Below are 26,619 nucleotides of genomic sequence, written 5' to 3'. Positions count from 1 at the left end.
CCTCTGGACTCCTCGGTGGGCGTGGCCAACTGCCTGGCTCCGCCCCCTGGTGTGTTCATTAAGCACTGAGGTGACTAGGGTTTTAAGGTTGGCTGATGTTACCTTATTGAGGGACAGGTATTGTGTGGGGGTCTATCTGTGACTACCTGGCTAGTCCATGGTGTCAAACTCCCCCTTGGTTAACTATAGACCGTCCGCAGGCTGTCCGACCACCACCGTTTATTTTTTTCTGAACTGAAAAGATAAGAAAAACATATTTACAAGTATATTAACATTAATACACTTCAAGCAGATTTATATTTCATCCCATCATGGAGGTACATTTCTTAAGCGTTGCAAACAATTTTATTAAAACGGGAAAAGGACGGGACCGGGTCCTTTCAGTTGTCCACCCAAACAACCTACCCCTTGATGCTGCCTCTAAGAAAGCAGGCAGCACCCTTTTTCCCCAGTTCAGGAAACGGGACGGGTCCGAGTGGTGCCCAAACGGGTCGGGTACAAAGTTCCATACCCGGCAATCTCTCAGAGGCCCCACGTTCAGGGGACCCCTGACCCGGAGGATCGTCACCGGTCTCTTTAGTGACGGGGCCTCGGCCTATAGCATCCCGCAGGCCCATCCTCCAATCAGCCTCTCCGGAGAATGTAGGACCTGAAAGGGTGGTCCGGGATTATTTACAAGCCCAAAAGTTATTGGGTGGCTTGCCAGTTCTCAGCCATGTCTGTATTGAACTTTAAAATTCGGGAACAAATAAAGTCCGGGAACGGGCAGTATGGTAGCTGGGAACCGCTACCTCACTCAACAGGCTTCTTCACCTTCAGGACTGTATGGCGGGGGAGGGGACTGGGTGTGCCTCCGGGCACTACGGCTCTCCCTCCTCCGAACATCGAGGGCGAACCAGCCCCTCTCCCCGCAATGCCGGGTGTAGCTCACCAGCTCCCCGGGCTCCAGGTCCCGCTCAGGGTGACCAACGGGCAAATGCAGGTATACATCCCTGCCGGACACGAACACTTCTGCCTCCAGGCCGGGCTCATATATAAAGCCCCATCCACGGTTGGGGTCAAATTGCTGGACTTGGCCTTCGTAGATCGGGCCCCGTACCCGATAGGTGGCGCTGCGGAGGCTCTTTCTCCTTTATGGTCCGGGCCAGCACCGCCGCCTTCTGCTTCTCGCGTGCCGCAATTTCCCAGCTCAGCTGGCGCTACTGCCGCTCCCAATATGGAGCTTATGCCTGCTCCCTTTGCGCGAGGGTTGGGTCCAGCCGGAGCTCCCCCGTGCCGGCTACGACCGGCACTTTCTGCACTGGGGAACCCCGCTGTGTCGCGGCCTGCTGTGCTGCCTTGCAGCGACAACCCTGCGCCGCCTCAGCCGAGGCCTGGGATTGGGATGGTCCAGGAACCAAAAGTGTCCCTGCCCTTTGTCAGCTTGGTCACATGGCGCGGCAGCTTCACCCTCCCCCCCCCTTGGTCTTTTCGCGGCACTCTCTCTTTCTACTGGGCAGTTTCGCTTTCCGACCGCGCGCTTTGCTGCACGGCCGCGTTCCCAGGGGGCGAGGCTTCAGCTTTTCGCGCCCTTTCTGCGGGGAAGAAGACTCTGGCGGGAATCTTCGCTTAAAAAGATGGTGGACTTTCACAATTTTGCAACGGATCACCGCTGACTTCACTTCAAGGAGCACTTCACTAGGTAAGTGATTAGGTAAGTATCCTGTTCGTGACACCAGAAGAGTCGATGTGTACTGCCCTGCTGCAGCCGAGCCGCTCGGATCCGGGTTCGTTGGGTGGCTCGAGCGCCTCCGGACCGGGGGTCACTTCGCTCTGAAAGGATGCTGGCGCTACTTAGGGGGTAGGTAGGTAGGGGTAAAGCCGGAGCTGCATTTGAGTTCGTGACTCCACCCACGGGATGTGGTGAAGGTGTAGACACCACTGCTGCGATTACGGGGCACCCGAGGGAGATGGTGATGCAGCAAGATGTTAACCCTTCCGTGGGCAGGGATGAAGGCCCTGGGACCCGTTGGGAGTAGTAGCTGGGTGGTGCGCGGCCGGATAGCACTGTTGTACTCACTGTTATTGACACACACAAGTCTATGGTAAACAAAGTTGATGGTGGTCGGTGCCCGCAGCCGGCTGCGTCTGGTCCCCCACCCGGTTTGGTGGTCTTGGCCTTTCTTCTGCACCGTGTAGTGTATTTGGGCTCCTGCGCTTCAGCGACGGGAGTCCGCTCCCCGGCTGTGTATGTGTCGGGAGAGCCCGTTTGCCCGCAGACGCTGGCCCGTGGGATCTCTGCCTGTGCGGTGGCTTTCTATCCCCCTCGGTGGGCTATTGTCTTCAGTCGGGACATGGGTGGGAAAGGACCTATAGTCCAGATCGCAATCAGTGAATTAACTCGGTCCAGTGGATTCAGGACCTCGTTTCAGGGTCTGAGTACCCCCCATGTGCTCCGGTTTCCGAGACGGTTCCCCGGGTCAGTACCGGCGGGCCACTACCCTGTCCCGGTCCACCACGGTTCCACCGAGCCGTCTTCCCGGCTCCTGCAGGCTAGGCCACCATATGCCTCCTAGCCAAAGATACCAGGGCTCCAACCCTGGCACCTGTCAGACTGTCACAGGCCTGGGCACAGGCCTGCTTCCACTAACGACTACTCCTTAGCTCAACTGCCTGTGTTTTCCTGTCTAAGGCCCTCTAGACTCATCAGTGGGCGTGGCCAACCGCCTGGCTCTGCCCCCTGGTGTGTTCATTAAGCACTGAGGTGACTAGGGTTTTAAGGTTGGCTGATGTTACCTTATTGAGGGACAAGTGTTGTGCGGGGGTCTATCTGTGACTACCTGGCTAGTCCAGGGCGTCACACTCTGACGGGGCAGCACGGAGGTAGTGGCTCTGACGTGGCAGCACGGAGGTAGTGACTCTGACGTAGCAGCACGGAGGTAGTGGCTCTGACGTGGCAGCACGGAGGTAGTGGCTCTGACGTGGCAGCACGGAGGTAGTGGCTCTGACGTGGCAGCACGGAGGTAGTGGCTCTGACGTGGCAGCACGGAGGTAGTGGTAAAGAGCAGGCTCTAGAACGAGACAGAGGTTAGACACACGAGACTGGTACAAGGACTAGACACAGTAACGTACAGGGACCTGAGAACTAGCAACGCACTATTAGGCAATGTTGCTCAGGTGCCTTCTGATAGGGGAGGCGACTTTTTTACCTTTAAGGTAACAGGAGTATACTCAGCAATAGCTTCCGGGTAATGGGACGCCAGCCGTGCACTATACAGGCACTCACAGAAGCATTGCGTGCATCCTGGGAGCAGAAGGAGGCCACGGCAGACCCCAAGGCAGGAGAGTAGTGAATGAAGCCGCCAGCAAGAGAGAGCCTAAGAGTCCCCATCAAAGCCTGGGAGCGGGGATGTGCTGGGACTGGGCAGGTGAGACAGAGGGCGCTACCACCATTAACTGGGAGCGGGGACGTGCAGTGATACCGTGCTGGGGCCAGGACCAGGTGCTACAGTCTCCAAGCTATACTATAGGGCATGTCAGTAATTGACTGGATGCACCCTGACTGCTGTGCCCAGGCAGTACAGGGTTAAGTATTCTTCCCATGTCCGATTTAACACACCCTCCCCTTATAGATTTTGCCTCTCCCCTTATAGATTTTGCCCAATGGGATCGTTCCCAGAGTTCCATAGTTTTCCCCTATATAAAGTCCCTCTCTTCCTGATTCCGGCCTCTCCTCACTGCGTGAGAACCGGATTAAGCTGGTGAGAGATGACTGACATGCTTGGTGACGCTGTCAGGGACAGGATCAGGAGGGAAGGGGATGCATGGCTTGCTGCAATTCTAGGTGAGCAGCGTCCCCTCCCTCCTGAGGCACAGACACTACAACCGGTGGCTAGGCGGCCTGCCCGTTCAATCCGCCCTCCGGAGCGTCTGAGCCCCTCTGCAGGAGCGTCTCAGCGCAGGCGCGGGGGGCGTGTGCGCGCCTCGCGCTCGGAACGCGCGCGCTCACGTCCCTCATGTAAAGCCCCGCCCACCCGCCCAGCTCCAACGCATGCAGCGGCCGCAAGCCTTACCTGTCCTGTAGGCAAAGCGGCGCTGCCATCTTTACAAGTAACGCTCCCTGCTCTGCTTCCGTCGCCTGTCCCCCAAACGCTGCAGCGCTCTGCACCTCCTCCACCTTCTGTAAGGCCTATTCCCTCTGCTATGGGAGGCCATAACAGCCGCAGCAGCTCCTCCTCCTCCTCAGCAGAGGAGTGTGCTGCACAATCAATGCCCCCAATAGCAGTGGCTTATCCTTCCCTCACACCCTGCAATGCCTCAGAAGTATGCAGGGTGGGATCTGTGTCAGAAGCCACAAATGTAGCACCCCAAACACTGCCACAAATCATTAACAATCAAGGGGGGATGGCTGCTCATCCTGCTATGGCTGCAGTGATGGCTTGGCCTCCTGCAGCATCTGCGGTGATGGCTTCGCCTCCTGCAGCACCTGCGGTGATGGCTTTGCCTCCCCCTGCAGCACCTGCGGTGATGGCTTTGCCTCCTGTATCACCTGCGGTGATGCCTTGGCCCCCTGCAGCACCTGCGGTGATGGCTTCGCCTCCTGCAGCACCTGCTGTGATGGCTTTGCCTCCCCCTGCAGCACCTGCGGTGATGGCTTTGCCTCCTGCAGCACCTGCGGCGATGGCTTTGCCTCCTGCAGCGCCTGCGGCGATGGCTTGGCCTCCTGCAGCCCCTGCGGCGATGGCTTTGCCTCCTGCAGCGCAAGCAATGATGGCCTTGCCTCCCACAGCGCAGAACGTACCCCAGCCCCCTCCTACTCAATCTGCCTCCTGGGTGGATTATGCAGCGGGTGCTGGAAGCACGGCCCACGGTCGGCGACGCCGTGGGCGCGGTAACCGCTCTGCTGCCTCCTCAGCCTCTTCGCATTCCCGAAGCCCTTATAGGCGTAGTCGCTACGATAGGGATCAGGATCGACATACCAGATATTCTACGCGCCGGTCCAGGTCCACTCGCCGACGGCATCGTTCACGGTCCTCAAGATGGCGTTCGCCTTCAACCACGGCGGAGTCGTCAGATGAGTCTGGAGGGTCTGGTAGGCCCTCTCGACACAGAACCAGCCGCCAGAGGGACGCCGAGACATATATGGACCAGGCGCACGTTTCAGCTGTTCCACAGATACCGCTTAATCCTACAGATCCACCTGCTGTCGGTGAGTACAATTATTCGGGGGCTTGGGCAGGGCCTGATACAACGGCTATGTCATTACAAACACTGCTAGCACATATTAATACCCCGGGTAATAAGATATTAGTTAACCCTTTATTACTTGGCGAGCCTAAACAGAGACCCGACCCCCCTCCCCGTGCAGATATACATAGGGATACGTTTTTTTGTGGTATTTCCCCCTTGGGTTCGCACCTTGATACCGAGACTACTAATAAAATATGGGCCAATGACTACATTGACATTTGGTCCCTGGTATCCACTGAACAATTCACAATTGACAAAGAGCGGCGGTCTGCTGAACGGCCTTTTGAGAGGAAACCCAGAGTCGCGAAAACAATTAACAATTGGCTGCAAGCCTTTTTTGTCATGGGTTGCGTTATGGGTCAAAAGCACCCCGAACGTTGTTCTGAGCTCTTTATATATGCCGATTCAATTTATAACTCTTTCAAAGCGCATGGCGGCTCAGCCTGGTGGCGCTATGATGAAGACTTTCGGCGCCGTTTAGCACTCCAACCCCATTTAGGTTGGGGAGTAAAAGCTACGGACTCATGGTTGCGTTTCATGATGACACCAAAAACCCCCTTTCCGTCTGCGGCCTCTGGCAACTCCGCCGGTTCCAGTTCAGTGGCCGTGCGTAGACCCGGCACGTGCTGGTTGTTCAACGAGGGTCACTGCCGATTCTTCGGCCTCTGCAGATATAAACATGAATGCTCCAATTGTGGAGGCACACATGCTGCAGTCAAGTGCTCTCGACCTTCTCCAAAATTGCCAGCTAAATCGTCGTCAACTCCGTCCGACCAGAAAGACCCCAGTGAGCGTAGCCGCGATGGGGCCGTGGCTCGACCGTTACCCCAATAAAGAGGCGGCCGCGCAGTTGCGCTTTGGATTCAGTTTCGGGTTCTTCATCCCCTTCAACTTTACCAGACTCCCTCTTTTTGCTCAGAATCTTAAGTCCGCGTATGAATTCCATGACGTCCTGCTAGACAAGCTTAACACTGAGTTAACAAAAGGCAGAATGGAAGGCCCTTTCCTTTCACCACCATTTTCCAACTTGCGGGTGTCCCCCCTTGGAGTCATACCAAAAAAAAGAGCCTGGAAAATTCCGTTTGATACACCACCTATCTCACCCTAGAGGTTCTTCAGTTAATGACGGTATACTCGAGTGTGAGGCGTCGGTGACTTATGTATCTTTCGACAGAGCCGTTGAGTTAGTCAGGAAGGCGGGTCCGGGTGCGCTCATGGCCAAGTCAGATATTGAGTCGGCTTTCCGCCTCCTGCCGGTCCACCCGGATTGTTACCATTTACTTGGTTGCTTCGTAGATGGTTATTATTACTTTGACACTTGCCTTCCTATGGGATGCTCAATCTCATGTTCCTATTTTGAATTATTCAGTTCGTTTTTGGAGTGGGCGGTTAAGGTTGAATCCCGTTCCCAATCTGTCATTCATTATCTTGACGACTTCCTGTTTGTGGGCCCTCATGGCTCCTCCCATTGTCAAGTCTTATTGGATACGTTCTGCACCCTCATGGCCAGATTTGGCGTTCCGTTGTCTGAGGACAAAACTATCGGTCCTTCCCCAGTCCTGTCTTTTCTAGGTATCAAGATTGACTCAAACGTAATGGTCTTCCGGCTTCCAGATGACAAGGTGTCGAGGCTGCTGTCCATGATAAAGGGGTTCTGCGCTGTACGGAGTGTGACCCTACGTCAGATGCAATCGTTGCTGGGCCTATTAGTATTTGCCTGTCGGGTCATGCCAATGGGCAGAATTTTTTCCCGTAGGCTCTCACTGGCTACAACAGGTGTTCGGCTCCCCCATCATCGTATCCGGATTACCTCCCGCTTGCGTGAGGATTTGGCCGTGTGGGAAGAATTTCTTTCCAGGTACAACGGTCGCACTTGTTTTCAAGACAGTTTCGTGTCCAATACAGAGCTACCACTTTTTTCTGAAACATCTGGGTCGTTGGGTTTTGGCGTTATCTTTAAAGACCAATGGTGCGCGGAGCGATGGCCTTCCTCCTGGCATACCAATGGTTTCATTTCCGATATAACGCTCCTTGAGTTGTTCCCCATTGTGGCAGCGGTGTCTATGTGGGGCCCCGCTATCCAGAATAAGCGGATTTTATTTTGCTCGGATAACTCGAGCGTGGTCCACGCGATTAATCACCTGACTTCGTCTTCCCTGCCTGTTATCAAGCTGCTGAGATTTTTGGTTTTTAAATGTTTGAGCTCAACATTTGGTTAAAAGCTCGCTATGTTCCTGGTACGTGTAACATGATAGCTGATTCCTTGTCCTGTTTTGACTTTCAGAAATTCCGACACCTTTACCCTCATGCCCAAGCAGAGGGACTCTCGTGCCCATCCAGCATGTGGGACCTGCTGGACTGCAGTTGATGCCGTTGGTGACATCCTCCGTGGCCCCGGTGACATGGCGTTCTTACGGTAAGGCATGGGCCGAATGGTTAGTTTTTGCTGCCATGACGATGTTATTTTGACGAATCTGGGTTTACGTATTCGCATACGTAAATCCAAGACTGACCAATCCGGTAAGGGCTGCTGGATTCCCTTATTTTCCATATCCGGACCAGTGTGCCCCGTTAGATTAGTTCAAAATTATATGTCGGTCCGCCATGGGGAATTTTCCTTCCTAGTTCATGAAGATGGTTCCCCTATGACGAGATTCCAGTTCCTGTCGGTTTTTCGGAAATGCCTCAGGTCCTTGGGTTTTTCTCCATTGGAGTTTGGCACTCATTCCTTTAGGATTGGGGCTGCAACGGAGGCAGCCCGGCCGGGATTGCCCGATGAAGTTATTCAGCGTATTGGCCGCTGGCGTTCGGCTTGTTTTGCGCGCTATAGCAGACCGGAACTACTGCTTCATTGATAATTTCCTTTGCAGGTTGTCTGTTAAAATGCCAGTTGCTGTTCCCGCACTAACGGTTTTTTACTTTTAGGCGCTGCTAAACCGGTGATTTGGCTGCTCGGCCATTCCTATATTTTCTGGGCGGGACAGCGAGCCGAGAATCGACCTGGCGGACGGGCCCTTGGATTCCGTGGCTTTGAGGTCAACTGGAGAGGAATTAGGGGTCTGATCTGGCCTCAGGTTCTCCCTGAGGTAGTCGGGATCGCTAGGTCAGCCCTGTCACCAGTGGTTCTTGTCATCCATGCTGAAGGAAATGACCTCGGTTCTCGTCGTTTGGCGGAGCTCATTACTACCATGCGATCGGACTTGGATAAGCTTCACGCATTTTTTCCAGAGCTGGTCATTGTGTGGTCCGAGGTAGTTTCTCGGGTGGTATGGCGGAGGGCCCAGGGTGCTGCAGCGCTCGAGCGCTCTCGCCGTACGCTCAATTCGCGTATATCGCGATTTGTGCGTTTTAAAGCGGGAATTGTGGTTCGACATCGGCAATTAGAAGGGGACAATTCGCCCCTCATGATTACGGATGGCGTTCATTTGAACGAAATTGGTTTAGACATATTCTTGTCTGGCCTACAAGACGGCATAGAGCAAGCGCTGTGTTTGATGGGTGGGGGTCGGAGCGCAGCCTAAAGTCTTTGCTCCTCCGTGGCGGTATTTATCCAAAACTGGTATGTTTGTTAAGCTGAAGTGCGCCGGGAGTCCGGCCTGGCACAACGCTTCGTTTTGGAAGTTGCTAATAGTGATGGTTATCTTTGCTGTGACCGACCTACCTCCACAAAAAAGATGAGAGTATATGAGTGTTTTTTGATAAAGCTCTCCAATAAAGTTTTATATTTTGGTTACATTGGTGTCGGTGTGTTTAATCGGACATGGGACGTGTTGGTTGGGGTTCAGGGTCTCAGCAGTCTAAATAACACCCCATATTGAGGATTCCATTCTCGAAGAAGATTAGTAAACAACACCGATACTATTACTGAATCCGCAGCGTTATACTAGACTGCACTATTGATTCAATGGTTATTTTAGGCTAATTGTTCTGTTGGGGGAACTAATGTGATATGTGATACTATTACCCCTCACCATTAGCTAAACTTGTATGTGGAGGTGGCATAAAATGTGTCTTTGTTATATGGGATATTTTCACTAGCATCATATTGCACCACATCCTGAATTTGTGATTGCGGTATTAATCAGGATTAGATATGAGGGATCTGATGCAATATTCAAGTTGCCATGGTTGGTATAGGGGAGGCATTAAATAGGTGCAGGGTCAATACAAACCACATTATGTGATTTGATAAATATATCCGAATGTGCTCCGGTAATGAGGTTGACATCGTATATATAAAATTAATTGAGTAAATTCATAACAAAATTAGTAGTAGCTAGGATTGAGAGATAATATTTATATTCTTATAGTAATCAATACTGGATGAAGTAATGAGTGTCCTTTATGTATTGAGGCTAACAGTGTATATAAAAGTAACAATTAATTTATAATTAAACTAGTAGCAGTTAGTATAGACTGATAACATTTATATTCTTATAATATAATAGTTATTACTGGATGTATCAGTGAGCGCCCTTTCTATACAATATATTTCCTCACCATTTACAGCGGTACATGGTATATTCGGAGGGTGGGCAGGGAGTGGAGTATATGCCTCAACTGCGCATGCGCCCCCAGTGGCATATGATTAATCTAAATAAAACATGTGATCCAATGTGGCACCGTATTTAAAATATGGGAATGGGGACTGTCACATGCCCCTTGATAAAGCGAGCCACGCAAAACGTGCGTCGGGGAGACAGCTAGGAGATCTCAACGTGATCATGGGTAAATATTAACTACTTTGTGCCTCATTACCATTATGGTTTAACTATGTACCTGTGTCATGTGGTCTTGTAGGCTGTGACAGTGCCCCAAATGAATATTACCACTGATTGCTGTATAGCAGACTATATACAATTATGAACTTGCACTTTTTAATGCTTGTCTGCTGCTAGGCTAAATTGTTAGCGCACAATACTGTCATCTGGTGGTCTATAAAATATACTACACATATAGAGGGTTTTACCGTCACTGCCGCATGTATATGATTGTTATCTACAAATTAATTAAACAGCTGGTTATTACATGAATTGGGATTATAATTTATTGTATTTTATGTCTCTTTGTATGTGTAATTTAGTTTAAATAAAATAGGGTTTTTATAAAATAAATGTGAATGACTCTTGGTACTCCTGTTTATTCAATATATCCTTGGAGTCGCAGCACTTTAAATCTCAATTTGCTATGGATAAAATGCATTTATGGAACTTTATAGTTGTTTGCGTTCCAAAAGTCAAATAGTGCTCATTTCTTCTGAGTCCTGACGTGCGCCCAAACAGTAGTCCACCATCACAAATGGGGTATCGGCATACTTAGGAAAAATTGCATAACAAATTGTACTGTGTACTTTCTCCCGTTAACCTTGTGAACATAACAAGTTTGACGTTAAAGCAACATTTTTGTGGGGAAAATGTGATTTTTTTTCTTTTTTTTTTATTTTTTTTATTTTCTTGGCTCAATGTTATAAAATTCTGGGGGTTCAAGGTGCTCACCACACATCTGGTGAAATTCCTTGAAAGGACTAATTTCCAAAATGAGGTTGCTAGTGGGCGGTTTCCACTGTTTAGGCACATCAAGAATTCTGCAAACGCGACATGGCTCCTGTTATGGATTCCAGCCAATTTTGCGTTCCAAAACTCAAATGGTGCTCCTTCCCGTCTAAGTTCTGCTGTGTGCCCAAACAGTAGTCCCCACCACATATGGAATATCAGCGTACTCAGGAGAAATTGCACAACAAATTGTATGGTGTATTTTCTTGTGTAACCCATGTGAAAATAAAATATCGGGGCTAAAGCAAATCTGGTTTAAGGGCATTAAAATGGAAAGTTTGAAAATTACAAAATTTTAAAAATTTGCACCAAATTTCCGATATTTGAACAATTAAGTACATAAAATATCATGCTAAATTTACCACATTCATAAAGAAAAAAGGTTGGGGGAGGTGAAGGGGTAAATAGTCGATTAAAAACATTCAAACAACAAACAAGGGTTTGGTGGGAGGTAGCTAGCTTGGAAACCTGTCTTCAGATAAAGGTAAGATAGTATATAGGTTTGACAATTCAGTTATTCCCAAATGCACAGAGAGAAAATGTAAAATTCATACTCTAGCACTCAGTTTCTGCCCAGGTCCCTCGCATGCTCCCTGTCGCCAGAGGGGGCACCATCCTCCTCACCTGTCTCCTGGCTCCATGTGCTCCGTGCCCAGTCCCAGCATGGCATCCTGGCACATTCCCGCTCCTAGGCCTCGGCGGGGTCGCCGCTCTCCTCTTCTGCCCAGCGCTTCCACGCTGCCCTCTCTTGCCCCGGGATCTGTCGCAGCCTCTCCCTGCTTCCTGGCTGCATGCAGGCTTTCAGAGTATCCCCTTAGGCTGCGCGCACGGCCTTTCTTAAAGGGCCAGCATCTCATTACCCAGAAGCAATTCCAGAGATTACCTGTTACCCTAAAGGTATTTAAGTCTACCTCCCTTGACAGGAGGTGCCTGAGCAACATTGCCTATAGTGTTTTGATAGTTCTCAGGTCCCTGTACATTTCTATGTTTAGTCCTAGTACCAGACTTCTGTTGCTAGCCTCCGTCTCATCCTAGAGCCTGCTCTCCACCATTGCCTGTGTGCTCTTACGTCCGTCTCATCCCAGAGTGCCGCCATGCCTGAACCATCATCACAGTTCCATCTCGTCTGAACCATCACTACAGTGCCATCTCATCTCAGCCTCCACCTCTGTGCCGCCATATCAGTGGACTCCTGCACTGGATATTGAGACTCTAACTGTCCATAAATACTGTCTCCTCTGGTCCCTGGCTGCCGTGCATTTAGGCTTTCCGTTTGGAACACCACACAATCCATGTATAGGGGTTCGCTGCTGGTTGCTCCTTCAGGGGAGTCCAGTGCACTGTCCAGTGGGTCTACCCCTGGGCAATTGCCGACCCTCGTTGACCGTAAGACATATGAGCTATTAACAAAAATATAGTTAGTTCTTGAGCCATATTTTACAGTATGAAAAGCAATAACAAACAACTAAAAGAAGAGATCAGTGAGATCCAACGAATTTCGTCACAGCCCTAATTTGGCAAATTTGAGTCTAATTTAAGGAAAAATAACGAGAAGTTTAAAAGAGAAACTAAAGAACGTTAATATTGTAAATATATCAGGGATCTGAATGATTTTGAAATGAGGCAGAGAACAAGAGTGCAGAATTACAGATGATACCAAATCACGATATGGTGACATCTTGGAAACGGACATCTCTGAATCACAGGGTTCGTTAAGGAAAATTGTACAGGTAATAAACAGAAAACTGGATAAAAAAGAAATCTAAAACAAAGGAAAACTCCTTTTTCTAAATCATGGAATGGTCCCAAAACGAACAATTTGCAGACAAAAGAGGGACTCAATGCAACAGCAGGGGGGACCTTTCTTAAGGAAGATGAAACCGAGGTCTACAAATAAATAATACCAACGACAATGACAGTGAGAGTTCCAAATTCATCTCATTTAACTACTCTTCAAACAACTACTTTAGTTACTACGACTATGGCTTTTAAAGAAGAGACCTTGTTTTACATCTACCACTACTTACATTGTATTAATTTGAACAAAAGATTTTTCTAGGATGTCCCCATCATTGCCCCATCCTGGTATAGCTGTCCCCATCATAGTTCCATCCTGGAGTAGATGTCCCTATCATTGAACTCTTCCTGGTATAGCTGTCCCCATCAAGTCTCTATCCTAGGTGCATCCTGGTACATATGATCCCCATCATGCAGTAGACAATAAAAAATCGGAAACAATTATAATAACCTTGCCTCCACTCCCCTGGTGTCCTCCTTCGATGCTATTGTGCCGCCCCCATGCCCAGCAGCCTTCCACTGCTGCTCGGGTCCGGTGCTCTCCGGTGGGTGGCTCGAGGGTCTCCGGACCCGGGGGTTCTCTGCGGACACCGCGAATAAATGGGGGATGGATGATTTGGGGACGTATATGTACAGAAGGGCCGTATAAGAGTTTGTGACGCCACCCACGGTGTGTGGTGAGGTTGAACACCACCGCTGCTGTGACGGGACACCCGGGGGAGATGTTGCGCAGCAAGTTGTTAACCCCTCCGTGGGCAGGGATGGTGGCTCCAGGACCCGATGGGTTGTTGATGCAGGGAGATGGGTGCGACGCCCTGGACTATCCAGGTCGTCCCAGGTAGACACAACAACACTACACACCCCCCTTCCCAGTTAGGTAACATCAGTCAAACATAAAGCCTTGTCACCACCCTCCAGGTTTGATGTCCAGGCAGTTGGCTCCACCCACCGAGGAGTTCACAGGCCTGGAGGCGGGAACCCAAGTAGTGGTAGTCTAGCTCAGGCTCTGGAAGAGTCAAGTTGAAGTTCACGGGCAGTCCTGTGTCCAGGCTGCCCAGAGACTACTCCGGTGGCTGGGTTGGAGCCCAGTCACCATTGGCAAGGAGGCAGACGGTAGTGGCCGCCTGCAGGAGACCGGGAAGATGACCGGTGGAACCGTAAGGGACCGGGACAGGGTAGTGGCCCGCCGGAACCGAACTGGGGAGCCAACTGGATACCGGAGCACCAGGCAGGGTACTCAGACCCCGAACTAGGCTAGAAGTCACCACCATAGTTAAATTAACTGATTGTGGTCTGGACCTCAGGGGTTCATTCCCACCTAAGTCCCGATTGAAGGCAACAGCCCAACCATTCCGGTTAAATGCCACCGCCAAGGGCAAGAGATCCAAAGGGCAAGCGTCTGCGGGCAAACGGGGTTCTATGACAGGTACACGTCAGGGAGCGGACTAACGGTGCCTAGGCACAGGAGTCAAGATTCACACACAGAGGTGCAGGAGAAAAGCGGACATTACCAACCTAATCTGGGAAAAGCTGCAGCCGGCTGCGGGCCCCGTTCAACACTCCGTTTGGTTTACCAGTGACTCCAGTGTCTTGTGTCAGAGTGAGTACATCAGTGCCACCCGGCACCGCGCCGCGCTGCACCGCAACACTACACCCTGCACCCGGGCCCCGACCCTTCGGACCCCGGGACCAACATCCCCTACCCACGGAGGGGTCAACACCTAGCTGCGCTACTACACCGCTCCCGGGGACCCCCACACCTTCACCGCAGCGGTGGTATCTACAATCACCACAACCCGTGGGTGGCGTCACGAACTATCACTTCAAACCAAACACCCAAATCCCTGAGTGTATCGCCAACTCCCTTGCAGAGTGACGTGACCCCCGGGTCTGCAAGAGGCTCGAGCCACCACCCGCAGTTTGAGCACGGATCCGAGCGGCTCAGCGGTCGCAGCCGAGCTCGTGGGGCGGTATATGGGCGACTGTGGCGCCCTAGGACCTGGTCGCCACAACGGCATTGCCCTCCTGAGGGTTAATGCTGAGCCTGGAGGTAATGGGGAAATCTACTGGCCAGTAAGTTAACATCCACCGCAGTTTCTCCCTCAGGCCAGTAGGGGGAGCTCTGAACCTGAAGTTTCAGGGAGCTTCCTTAAGCCTGACCTGGGGGAGGAGTTAGTTAGTCTGTAGGGAGCAGCAGAAGTGAACAGACACAGAGTGAGCTGTCCTGTGAATCTGGGGCCTAGAGCTGGAGCAGTTTGGCCCAGAGAAGCAGGAGTAGCTGAGAGGCAGCAGAGAGACTCGGACATCGGAGTCTGTGGTTGCCAGGGTATAAAATCCGTCCCTGGTAGCCGAATCCGAAGGGCAGGGGAGCTGCAAGCCCCTGGCCCAGACACATCCAAGGTACAGCTGCAGCATCAGGGCCCGGTGTGGACCCCAGCGGAGAAGCACCAGGGAGTGGGCCTGCGCAGCCACCTACAGAGGGAAGGGACGTGCCATTGGTCCCAGCAGCGAAGAGGGCCATTGCTGGATTCAGAGAAGCAGGGTCCTATCATCACCAAGAAAGGTACAGGAGTAGGCCTCATACTCAGCTGGCCAGAAAGATCACCCCAAGTACTTCCAGGCCGACCGGATCCCCATCACCACCTGTAACGGTCTCCCAGGACTGGACTGTTCCCAGAGTAAAAGAGGAAAAGGTAAAGAGACTGTTGTTTGTGCCTGGTTCTTTCCTCGCCTGTCGGCCCTGCACCGTGTTAGTCACACAGCACCATAGACTTTCACAAGCACCAACTGTGCCCCGGGCATTGCTCCACCTGTGGGGAGCAGTACCATCATAGCTGCCATAATATCATCCCGGAGGCCTCACACAGCAGCGGCGGCTTATTAGCCGCATACCACAGGTGGCGTCACGAACACAACCATTAACAAGCAAGCCACATATTCTACTGACACCCACCAGGGCCACGGAGCCGGGCCCAGCCACCACTGACTACCACCGGACTAGTCCAGCCCGGCACCGGGTGTCCCATAGCCCTGGGGTGGGCGAGTCAACTTTTGGCGTCACGAACAGGATTTCGTGCCCGGTCCCACCGGGTACTGTGCGCCTGCCGGAATTGTGCTTAAAAGATTGTGTACTGGCTGCAGACCACCGCCGCCATTAGCCTCGCCGAGCGCAGGAAGAAGGGGGGCGTGCCTGACAAAGAGCGCGAAGGGAGCGCGCCATCAGAGCAGAGCGCTGTTAACCCCGCGCGACCCGGAAGAAAATTTGAAAAGTGAACGGAGCCTGGTAAGGTTCACTAAGGGGGAGGAAGATGTCCGACTCAGAGGGAGGGCAGGTGGCTGCCATAGCCCGAGACGCCGCAGCACCAGCAGAAGCAATCCCAGTCGCCGTCGCCCCGGCCCCCACTGTAGCGCCGGTAATGCCGATCACCATGCCATACATACCGGGAGCAGAATGGCTGCCGCAATACTCCGGGGAGTCCCATACCTTGAGTGACTTCAGAGAAAGCCTGCACAGCTTATTCCGGGTGTATCCGCTGACTGAGAGCCAGAAGGTGGGCATATTAATGGGACAGCTAGCCGGCGCAGCCCAGCGTGAAGCGAAGTCATGGCCTGATACAGATAAAGGGACAGCAGCCCAGATACTGGCCAAGCTAAAGAGTACGTTTGACACTCGCACCGCAGCAGAGATAAAGATGAGATTCTTTGGGTGCAAGCAGCGGGCCACAGACAGCATAAGGGACTATGCCCTAAACCTGCAAGAGGCCCTGAAAGCAGTTAAACAGGTGGACCCAGAGAGTGTACGTGAAGAAGACAAACTCCTAACTGAGCAGTTCATAGAGGGGCTCCTGTCAGATGCCCACAGGACCCAGCTGCGTATCCTGGTCCTGCAGAACCCTGCTCTGGACTTTGCCAAGTTTAAGGACCAGGCCATCAGGGTACTGAGAGAATCTACGCCGAATGACCCAGTACCCCTCCGGCCTCCTGCTATCACGTACCCCGGGGTGGTGCCTGCAACACGAGCCACTGCAGGGGCTGAGGCGCAGTCCCTGGATAAGGATCCCACTGCGGAGCTCAGACAACAGGTCCAGGAGCTGACCAAGACTGTGGCTGCCCTTGCCAAGACCGTGCAGTCTCTACAAATGACCCCCTCGCCTGCGAAAATCGAGTTGGCCTCCAGCCCAGAGGACGTCCCATGGATGCGACAGAGAAGGATTCCGCCGACCCGAGGCAGAGACACAGACCGGTACGATTCAACAGGACAACCGATCTGCCGCAACTGCAACCAGGCGGGCCACATTGCACGACGCTGTCCTTTAAATGGGCCGAGCCTGGGGCCAGGAGCCGACCCCCAGGTGTAAGGAAGCCCGGCTCAACCCCCAGCCGCAGCAAGTATGTGGGAGGACGACCGGTCCTTCCCATTGTGCTGGATGGAATCCCTTTGAATGCTCTCCTGGATACGGGGTCCCAGGTAACAACCATCCCCCACAAACTGTACAAAAGATATTGGGCCGATTCAGACATTGACCATGGCCCAGATGATGATTTAACAATTGTGGCCAGTAATGGTCAGCCCTTACCTCAGATTGGGTACAAAGAAGTAACCATTAAAGTGGGGCGGGTGGAATTGCCATGTCAGGGGATGATAATTGTAGATATTGATCGCAAAGAATCTGACCCACTGCTAACTCTTGGTACAAATGTGATAGAAAATTGTATTGCCGAAGTGATAATTTTGTTACAGCAGGCGTCTGAAACTGCCAGCTCCGGGCAGCAGCGTGTCCTACAGAGGGAGATCAGAGCCCTGATGAGGAGGCAGCAGGTAGAGCTGGCCGGAGGAGAAATTGGCAGTGTGAGGGTAAGTGACCCCCTCCCCATTGTAATACCCCCAAGAAGTGAAATGTTGATATGGTGTCGGGCAGCAATAGGCCTCAAGGGTCAGGATTACCATGCCTTGGTAGAACCAATGTATTCAGACAGTAGGCCTGGAGTCCTGATAGCCAGAGGGGTAGCGGACGTCCGCAAGGGGAGAGTGCCCGTCCGTGTCCTGAATTGTGGGGAGGAGGAGGCCAAATTGCCCCGGTATGCCACTGTGGCAAAATTGTACACTGTCAGCAACAATACCATTAAAGCAGTGGAACCCTTGATCCCGTCCGACCAGGCGGAAGACAATGGCTCCAAGGGGCAGCCGGAAGACTGGTGCCAAAAATTACATGTGGGCACCGACTCCACCCCCTCACACCAAAAGCATGGGGTTTACCGGGTGGTACAGGAGTATGAGCGGGTCTTCAGCAAACACCCCCTAGATTTTGGGCAGGTGAAAGGGGTTCAACATCAAATCCCCACGGGTGATCATCATCCCATTAAAGAAAGATACCGCCCTGTACCCCCCGCACAGTATCAGTGTGCCAAGGAAATGTTACGGGAAATGAAGGAGGCTGGGGTTATCAGAGATAGTTGTAGCCCCTGGGCAGCTCCACTAGTGCTCGTAAAGAAAAAAGATGGTACAATGAGAATGTGTGTAGACTACAGGCAAATTAACCGCATTACACATAAAGATGCCTATCCACTACCCAGAATAGAGGAGTCACTAACAGCCTTAAAGTCAGCTAACTATTTCTCCACCTTGGATCTCACCAGTGGGTATTGGCAGGTTCCCGTGGCAGAGGCGGACAAGGAGAAGACTGCATTCACGACACCAATGGGTCTCTGTGAGTTCAATTGTATGCCATTCGGGCTCTGCAACGCCCCAGGGACATTCCAACGGTTGATGGAGTGCTGCTTGGGCCACCACAACTTCGAAACCGTGCTGCTGTACCTGGATGACGTAATAGTCTACTCCAAGACTTATGAGGACCACCTGAAGCACTTAGCAGAAGTGTTTGAGTCCTTGTCGAAATATGGCCTGAAGATCAAGCCGTCCAAATGTCACCTCTTGAAGCCAAAGGTACAGTACCTGGGTCATGTGGTCAGCGCAGAAGGCGTGGCACCTGATCCGGAGAAAGTCACGGTAATTAAGGACTGGCCAAGACCCACCACGGTGAAGGAGGTGCGGCAGTTCCTTGGACTGGTGGGCTACTACCGAAGGTTCATTGATGGGTTCACCAAGATAGCAGCGCCCCTTCAAGATCTCCTGGTGGGCCAGCCGAAGCAGGCTAAGAAGCAGAGCCCTCCATTTGAATGGGGCAGCCAACTGGAAACATCCTTTGTCCGGCTGAAAGGGGCTCTCACGGGAGAAGAAATTCTGGCCTACCCTGACTACAGCCAACCGTTTATACTGTACACAGACGCCAGCAACGTGGGACTGGGAGCAGTTCTGTCCCAGGTACAGGGAGGCAGAGAGAGGGTAATAGCGTACGCCAGTAGGAAGCTTCGGCCCACGGAAAGGAATCCAGAAAACTACAGTTCCTTCAAGCTGGAGTTCCTCGCTATTGTGTGGGCAGTGACTGAACGCTTCAAGCACTATCTGGCATCGGCCAAGTTTACCATCTTCACGGACAACAATCCGTTGACACACCTGGCAACAGCCAAGTTAGGTGCGATGGAACAGCGATGGATGGCCCGGCTGTCTAACTTTGACTTTACCATCAAGTATCGGGCTGGCAAGAAGAATAACAATGCTGATGCGCTGTCCAGAATGCCTCACTTACCCGAGTCTGGAGAAGACCTGGATGAACTCGAAGAGATAGAGTTACCGGCTTTCCATCACCAGGGTGTTTCACAGTGTGAGCATGCTGTGGGAGTGAAGCGCTTAAACCAGCACGAGGTCTCGGTCAATCCATTACTCCACCATAATTGGGAAGAAACACAGAATGGTGACCCGGCCGTGCGATTGGTCAAAGAGAAGCTAGCGCAAGCTGAGACCCATCTTGGCCCAGACGCTCCAGAGGAAGCCCAGCAGCTGTGGAAGGAGAGGGGACGACTGTTCACCTACCAGGGCAAGCTCTGCAAGAGATATGTCAACTATCGAACAAATGAACTTGTCTGGCAGATAGTGGTTCCGCAGAGGGATGCTCCAATGGTCCTAGCAGCGTATCATGATAACGCCGGGCACTTCGGGTGGAAGAAGTTGGAGGCCTTACTCCGTGATCGGTTCTACTGGGTGCACATGAGGAAGATGATCGAGAAATGGTGCCGAGACTGTGGCCCGTGTAACTTGAGGCGGAAGGATGATGCCAGCCAAAGGTCTCCCCTACAGCCAATTGTCACGAAACAGCCCCTGGAGTTGGTGGCCCTGGACCACGTGAAGTTAACACCAAGCCGGTCAGGCTATGTGTACGCCCTCACCATTGTGGACCATTACTCTCGTTTCCTGGTAGTAGTGCCTGTGAAGGACCAGACAGCCAGGACGGCAGCTAGAGCGTTCCAGGCATCCTTTTGTCGACCGCACGGCTATCCGGAAAGGGTACTGACGGATCAGGGTCCTGCATTCGAGGCTGAAGTGTTCCAAGAGTTCTGTAACATGTACGGTTGTAAGAAAATTCGAACCACACCGTACCACCCCCAGACCAATGGACTGTGCGAGAAAATGAACCATGTGGTTATTGATATGCTGAAGACCCTACCGCTGGAAGAGAGGAACCAATGGCCAGAAAAGTTGCCAGATCTGGTAGACTTGTACAACCACATCCCAGTGAATTCGACCAACTGCAGCCCCGCTTACCTGATGCGAGCCAGACCAGGCAAGTTGCCTGTAGACTTTGAGATGGGGACTGTGTCGCCTGAGGCGGTTCAAGAAATAGAGGATTGGGATGCAGAACGGCAGCAGCGGTACCGTAAGGTCCAGGAGTGCGTGGAAAGGAGCCTGTCTCAAGCAAGAACGAGACAAGAACAGCATTACAATCAAACAGCCCCAGCAACTCCCTTAGCACCTGGAGAACAAGTCCTCAAGAAGAAGCGGAAGACGCATAAGTTGGATGATCAGTGGGAAAACGAGCCCTACACCATTATCCCCTCCAACTTTGACAATAGTAAGGTATGCCTCATAAGCAAAGATGAAGGCAAGACCTGTCAAGCAATTTCCCGAGACCGCCTGAAAGCGTGCCCTGAACGGTGCCGAATCCAAAGAGAAATGGAAGGAGTACAAGGAAGTCCCCAAAGTCAAGAGAAAGAAGGGGAGATGATTCAAACCATCCTTGGGAAGTTCCCCAAAACTTGGACCCGAATCAACAATGCCATAGTGGTACCAGTTTTGGCGTTTCCGCAGTTGGTCGAGCCAGAAACAGAAAAGGTTCCGGATCCACCTAAAGAATCGTCCGCTCCAGCACGAGATGACACGCCAGCAGTGGAACAGGAGGATCAACCACCTGTCAGTGGTGAACCTGTCATACCCTTGGCGACTCCTGGACCACAAAGGCAACCATCACGCTTACCTATTGGGGTTAGGCCCACCTGTAGTGCTGAGATAGAAGACGTACCACGTAGTCAGGGGCAAACACCAGAGCTACGTAGGTCCCAGCGCAGCACTCGGGGACAACCCCCTTTAAGGTATAGGGAGTCTACTGTATAAAGTAAAGAGTACTTATTAGAGTGTAAATAGTTATGCAAAATGTCTGTCATGTTGTGCACAAAATGTTTTCTTTTTCTTTGATTGCGAAAATGGACAATTGGGCCACTGGACTATGGGTGGCCAACACCTAAATTGTTCATAGTTAGCACCAGTGTGCTCAAACACCCCTGAAGAAAAACCCGTCCGGCGTGCATAGAGTGGGGTTATCAATGCTCTGACGCACGCCCAGAGCCTACGTTGGGGGTTTGATCGCGGCGGGTCCCCCATGGAGCAGTGTAATGGACACCCGGCAGGGAGCCACACTGGACTCTTATAGAAATGTTTAAGATTGTAACGTTAAAGAGAATGTGCCTCCCATATTGGGATGAAATGTATGACATGTCATGTTTTGTTTCTACAGTCCGGGAGTACTGAATTTAACTAAGGGGGAGTGTGGCGCCCTAGGACCTGGTCGCCACAACGGCATTGCCCTCCTGAGGGTTAATGCTGAGCCTGGAGGTAATGGGGAAATCTACTGGCCAGTAAGTTAACATCCACCGCAGTTTCTCCCTCAGGCCAGTAGGGGGAGCTCTGAACCTGAAGTTTCAGGGAGCTTCCTTAAGCCTGACCTGGGGGAGGAGTTAGTTAGTCTGTAGGGAGCAGCAGAAGTGAACAGACACAGAGTGAGCTGTCCTGTGAATCTGGGGCCTAGAGCTGGAGCAGTTTGGCCCAGAGAAGCAGGAGTAGCTGAGAGGCAGCAGAGAGACTCGGACATCGGAGTCTGTGGTTGCCAGGGTATAAAATCCGTCCCTGGTAGCCGAATCCGAAGGGCAGGGGAGCTGCAAGCCCCTGGCCCAGACACATCCAAGGTACAGCTGCAGCATCAGGGCCCGGTGTGGACCCCAGCGGAGAAGCACCAGGGAGTGGGCCTGCGCAGCCACCTACAGAGGGAAGGGACGTGCCATTGGTCCCAGCAGCGAAGAGGGCCATTGCTGGATTCAGAGAAGCAGGGTCCTATCATCACCAAGAAAGGTACAGGAGTAGGCCTCATACTCAGCTGGCCAGAAAGATCACCCCAAGTACTTCCAGGCCGACCGGATCCCCATCACCACCTGTAACGGTCTCCCAGGACTGGACTGTTCCCAGAGTAAAAGAGGAAAAGGTAAAGAGACTGTTGTTTGTGCCTGGTTCTTTCCTCGCCTGTCGGCCCTGCACCGTGTTAGTCACACAGCACCATAGACTTTCACAAGCACCAACTGTGCCCCGGGCATTGCTCCACCTGTGGGGAGCAGTACCATCATAGCTGCCATAATATCATCCCGGAGGCCTCACACAGCAGCGGCGGCTTATTAGCCGCATACCACAGGTGGCGTCACGAACACAACCATTAACAAGCAAGCCACATATTCTACTGACACCCACCAGGGCCACGGAGCCGGGCCCAGCCACCACTGACTACCACCGGACTAGTCCAGCCCGGCACCGGGTGTCCCATAGCCCTGGGGTGGGCGAGTCACGACCGCAGGGTGCTGGTGTACTTACTATTAAAGGACACACGAGTCTCTGGTAAACCAAGATGATGGTGGTCGGTGCCCGCAGCCGGCTGCGTTCGGGTTCCCCCACCCGGCTGGTGGTCTCTGTCTTTCTTCTGCACCTTTTTGTAATGGTGGACTGCCTGTGCTTTCATCTCCAGGAGTCCGCTCCCCGGCTGGATGTGGCCGAAGGAGCCCTTGCCCGCAGACACTGGCCCGTGGGATCTCTGAGCCTTGGCGGTGGCCTGGTTATCCCCCTCGGTGGGCTGTTGTCTTCTGTTAGGGACTTTGGGTGGGACAGGACCTCTAGTCCTGGCCTCAATCAGTTAATTAGCTAGCCCCTAGTTGTTTCTGGACCTAGCTTCAGGGTCTGACTACCCCCCCTTGTGCTCCAGGTTCCGAGTCGGTTCCCCGGGTCAGTAGCGGCGGGCCACTACCCTGTCCCGGTCCACCACGGTTCCACCGAGCCGTCTTCCCGGCTTCTGCAGACAGAGGCCTCCGTATGCCTTCTAGCCAGATGTACCAGGCTTCCAACCCTGGCACCTGTTCAATTTGGGTATTCGCCTCTGCTGGAGCTGCACACAGCTCCAGGCCACACTCCTCTCCAACTTGAACTTCAGACTAATCTGACTGTACTTTTCCCGCCCCAGGCTGTCTAAACTCCTAGGTGGGCGTCTTCCAACCGTGTGGTTCCGCCCCTGGTTGTCTATCTAGCCCCGGGGGAAGTTACTAGGGTTTGAAATGGTTGGCTGGTGTTACCTGTGAGGGAAGGGTGTAATGCGGGGCACTATCTGTGACTACCTGGCTGGCCCGGGCATCACACTATCATGCCGACAACTAACTTCAGTGTGTATGTCGCGGGCGGAGGGGACGCGTTCGCCACGCTCGGGTCCGGGGCTTTTGCTGCTGCTGCTCGGTGGCGCGAGCGGTGGGCCGGACCCGGGGACTCGAGCAGCGCTCCTCACCCGTGAGTGAAAAGGGATAGTTTGTTTAGGGAGAGAGTTCGTGACGCCACCCACGGGACGTGGTCATGATGGCACCCCCACTGCTGGTAACGGGGATCCCGAGAGAGATGGTAGGGTGCAGCTAGGATGTTGTCCCCTCCGTGGGTAGGGGGGTTGGTGATCCCTGGGCACGGTGGTGTAACGGGGAGGCTGGATGGCTGTGGTGCAGGGTTGCAGGGACAGCGCGGCGCTGTCACTCAGACAATCACTGACAAAGTTTCTGGTAAACCAAAACGGCCGGATGGACGGGTCCCGCAGCTGGCTGCAGTGTTGTTGTTTTGCTCTCCCCAGACGGCTGATGGTGGCTGTCTTTCCCTGCACCTGTGAAGATGTTCTTGACTCCTGTGGTTGCCCACCGGTAGTCCGCTCCCCGGCGTATAGGTGCCATAGGAGCCCGTTTTGCCCGCAGGCACTGGCCCTTGGATCTCTAGCCTGTGGCGGTGGCTGTATATCCTCTCTGGGTGGACTGTTGCCTTCAATCGGGACTTAGTTGTTAGGAAACCCCTGGGGTTCCTGTCACATTCGGATTTGACTATTGACGGCGGCTCCAAGCCTGGTCAGGGTCCGATGGCCCTGCCTGTGTGCTTAGCTTCACTCCGTTCCCCGGTCCGGTACCGGCGGGCCGACGCCCGACCCCGGTCCTTACGGCTCTGCGGAGTTCCACCACCATCTGCCAACCTTGCTGTCAGTGCCTGGGCTCCGACCCAGACACCTCAAGTGTTTACTCCTCTCACTTCCACCTCCAACACTAAACTGTCACTTTTCCCGCCTCCAGGCCTGTGAACTCCTCGGTGGGTGGGGCCAACCGCCTGGCTCCGCCCCACCTGGTGTGGACATCAGACCCTGGAGGGAGGCAACAAGGATTCTGTTGTTGCTGCCTAGGGTGGGGGGTGTGTGTGTTGGTATGTATGTGACTACCTGGCTAGTCCAGGGCGCCACATGTACGCGGCGCAGCACATGACATCACTGCTGTGTTTGCCCACTTACACCACCGTCAGCTGCTGGAATATTCGCTGCTCCACAAGTCCGATGGGCGTGGAAAGCAGTGAATAATCATTCTCTTTAATAGTGGTACACGTGCCTGCCCAGCCGCTACAGGAAGCTGGCTGCTATTAAAGAACATGAATATTCACTCCCCGCACCCTTAATTTCGCCAATCTCTCAGAACCATCTTCAGTGCAAAGAGGTGGGCGGGAGTATCGGGTTGAGGGGCAGTAAATATTCAAATCCTTAATCGGCAGGCACATTGTCGTGCCTGCAGCCTAGGAGAGTGAGTGTCGGAGTGAGGAGCAATGTCTCTTCTCTCCGACACAACTTTTAACTGCTATTGTGCCAACAGTTCAAAGTGGCAGTACAACTCTGGCTGAGGTTGCGTGCGTTCCATCAGAGTGCTCTGTGTGCCATCTTTTGCATGCATGCCATGGGTTTGCCATCACTGCCCTAGGCCAAAGCACATAAATCTGTGTCCCCTCCCCCTGGCCTTCTTGTCATTTACTGCAACTAACTCTGCCTCTCACGACGTCTTCTGTCACGGAGAACGCTACAGCGATTGAGACAGAAGCAGAGAGTTGGCGCTGCACTCACATCTCCCACAGCGTCTATCACCAAGGATCCAGGATGTCTTCAGAGAGGGCAGCGATGCAAGAAACTATAGTAAGTACCAGCAGCGGCACCCCCTGTGATTGAGCCTGTGAGTGAGCAAAACAGCGCAAGCTATAGAGATGGACAATAGTGTATATGGAGGTAAATGTAAAAAACAGCATTTTAAATGACCTTTCCAAAATAATACGGAAAATTTGTAAATATTTGGTTGTTATATTTTCTGTTAATACGCCCACTCCTGACTGTGCTGTGCGCTACGCCATGGCCTAAGTTGGTCTTATAGGAAATCCGTCCTTGCTGATGTGTCGCCCACCTGTAGCGTTCACCTCAGGGACATCACTCCCCCTTCCGGGGGTATGTCAGGTTATCTATATATGAGTCGTGTCGCCACTCACGGTTTGCGGTCAGGGATATGGGTGACCGCCACTGCAGGTTTAATGGGCGTCTGGGGCTGATGGAGTCTGCAGTCGGATGGTGTGGCCTCCCGTGAGTGAGGCTGGCCCCAGGGACTCGTGTGTGTAGAACAACAGGTTCCAGAATAACTCAGTCTCAGTCCAAAATGTCTTGCAACTGATCTTTACTCACTTTTTGATGTTTTGTGAGGTACCCGGGCGATGCTGAGATTAACCAGGTGAAATCAGGTATCCTTTAGGCCGGTCTAAGGGTAACCGTTAGCTCGCCTTCCTAGCACTTCTTGTTTCAGATAACCCCTGACTTGAAGTACATTCATCCAGGGAAGTCACTACTGCCTTTTCTCCCCTTTTTGGCCTGTTTGCTGGCAGTGTGGACCAAGCGAGATGGCTCCAGGCTCGATCCCTCTTATGGGCCCCTTCGTTGCTGCTGAGGCTCGGACTCTAGATGCCCAAGGGTCCCCTCAAAGTTGTGGGGGACCTGGTTACTATGTGTCTGTGCGTACACACCCTATTCCAGCATGGGTGCAGTACTCAGTGGCGCCTGACCAGGTCAGGGGCGCCACACTTACAGAACCACAGTGTATCCGTAATGCGGTCTGCCCCATTGTCCCATTACCACCCCATTTGTGGAAAGCATAGTGCTGTTAGGGTATTTGTCTTTTGGAGTGTATGTATCTAATGAGCAGAAATACACTGAGTAGATTTTCACTTATCAGTTGGTCTCCCTGTTTCTCTGTTGTCTCTTCGTTGTATTTCCTAAATGTTCTGACCAAGTATGTACAAGGTTACAGCTATGATGATTTCTTTTAATTAATTTTTATTCTAAAGGGACCAATCACCAGGATTTTCGTATATAACCTATAGCCAGTGCTATACTGGCACTATCAGGCTGATTCTACACATACCAGTAGTGGTCAGCTCGGATGTTTAGGTTTTGAAATCCAAGAAACTAAAGTTTATAAAATCAGCAGCTTCTTGAGTGACAGCAGCTGAGGAGCAGATAAT

Source organism: Anomaloglossus baeobatrachus, chromosome 4 (genome assembly GCF_048569485.1).
Source record: "Anomaloglossus baeobatrachus isolate aAnoBae1 chromosome 4, aAnoBae1.hap1, whole genome shotgun sequence".
Lineage (NCBI taxonomy): Eukaryota > Metazoa > Chordata > Amphibia > Anura > Aromobatidae > Anomaloglossus > Anomaloglossus baeobatrachus.
Note: the sequence above shows the minus strand (reverse complement) of the source record.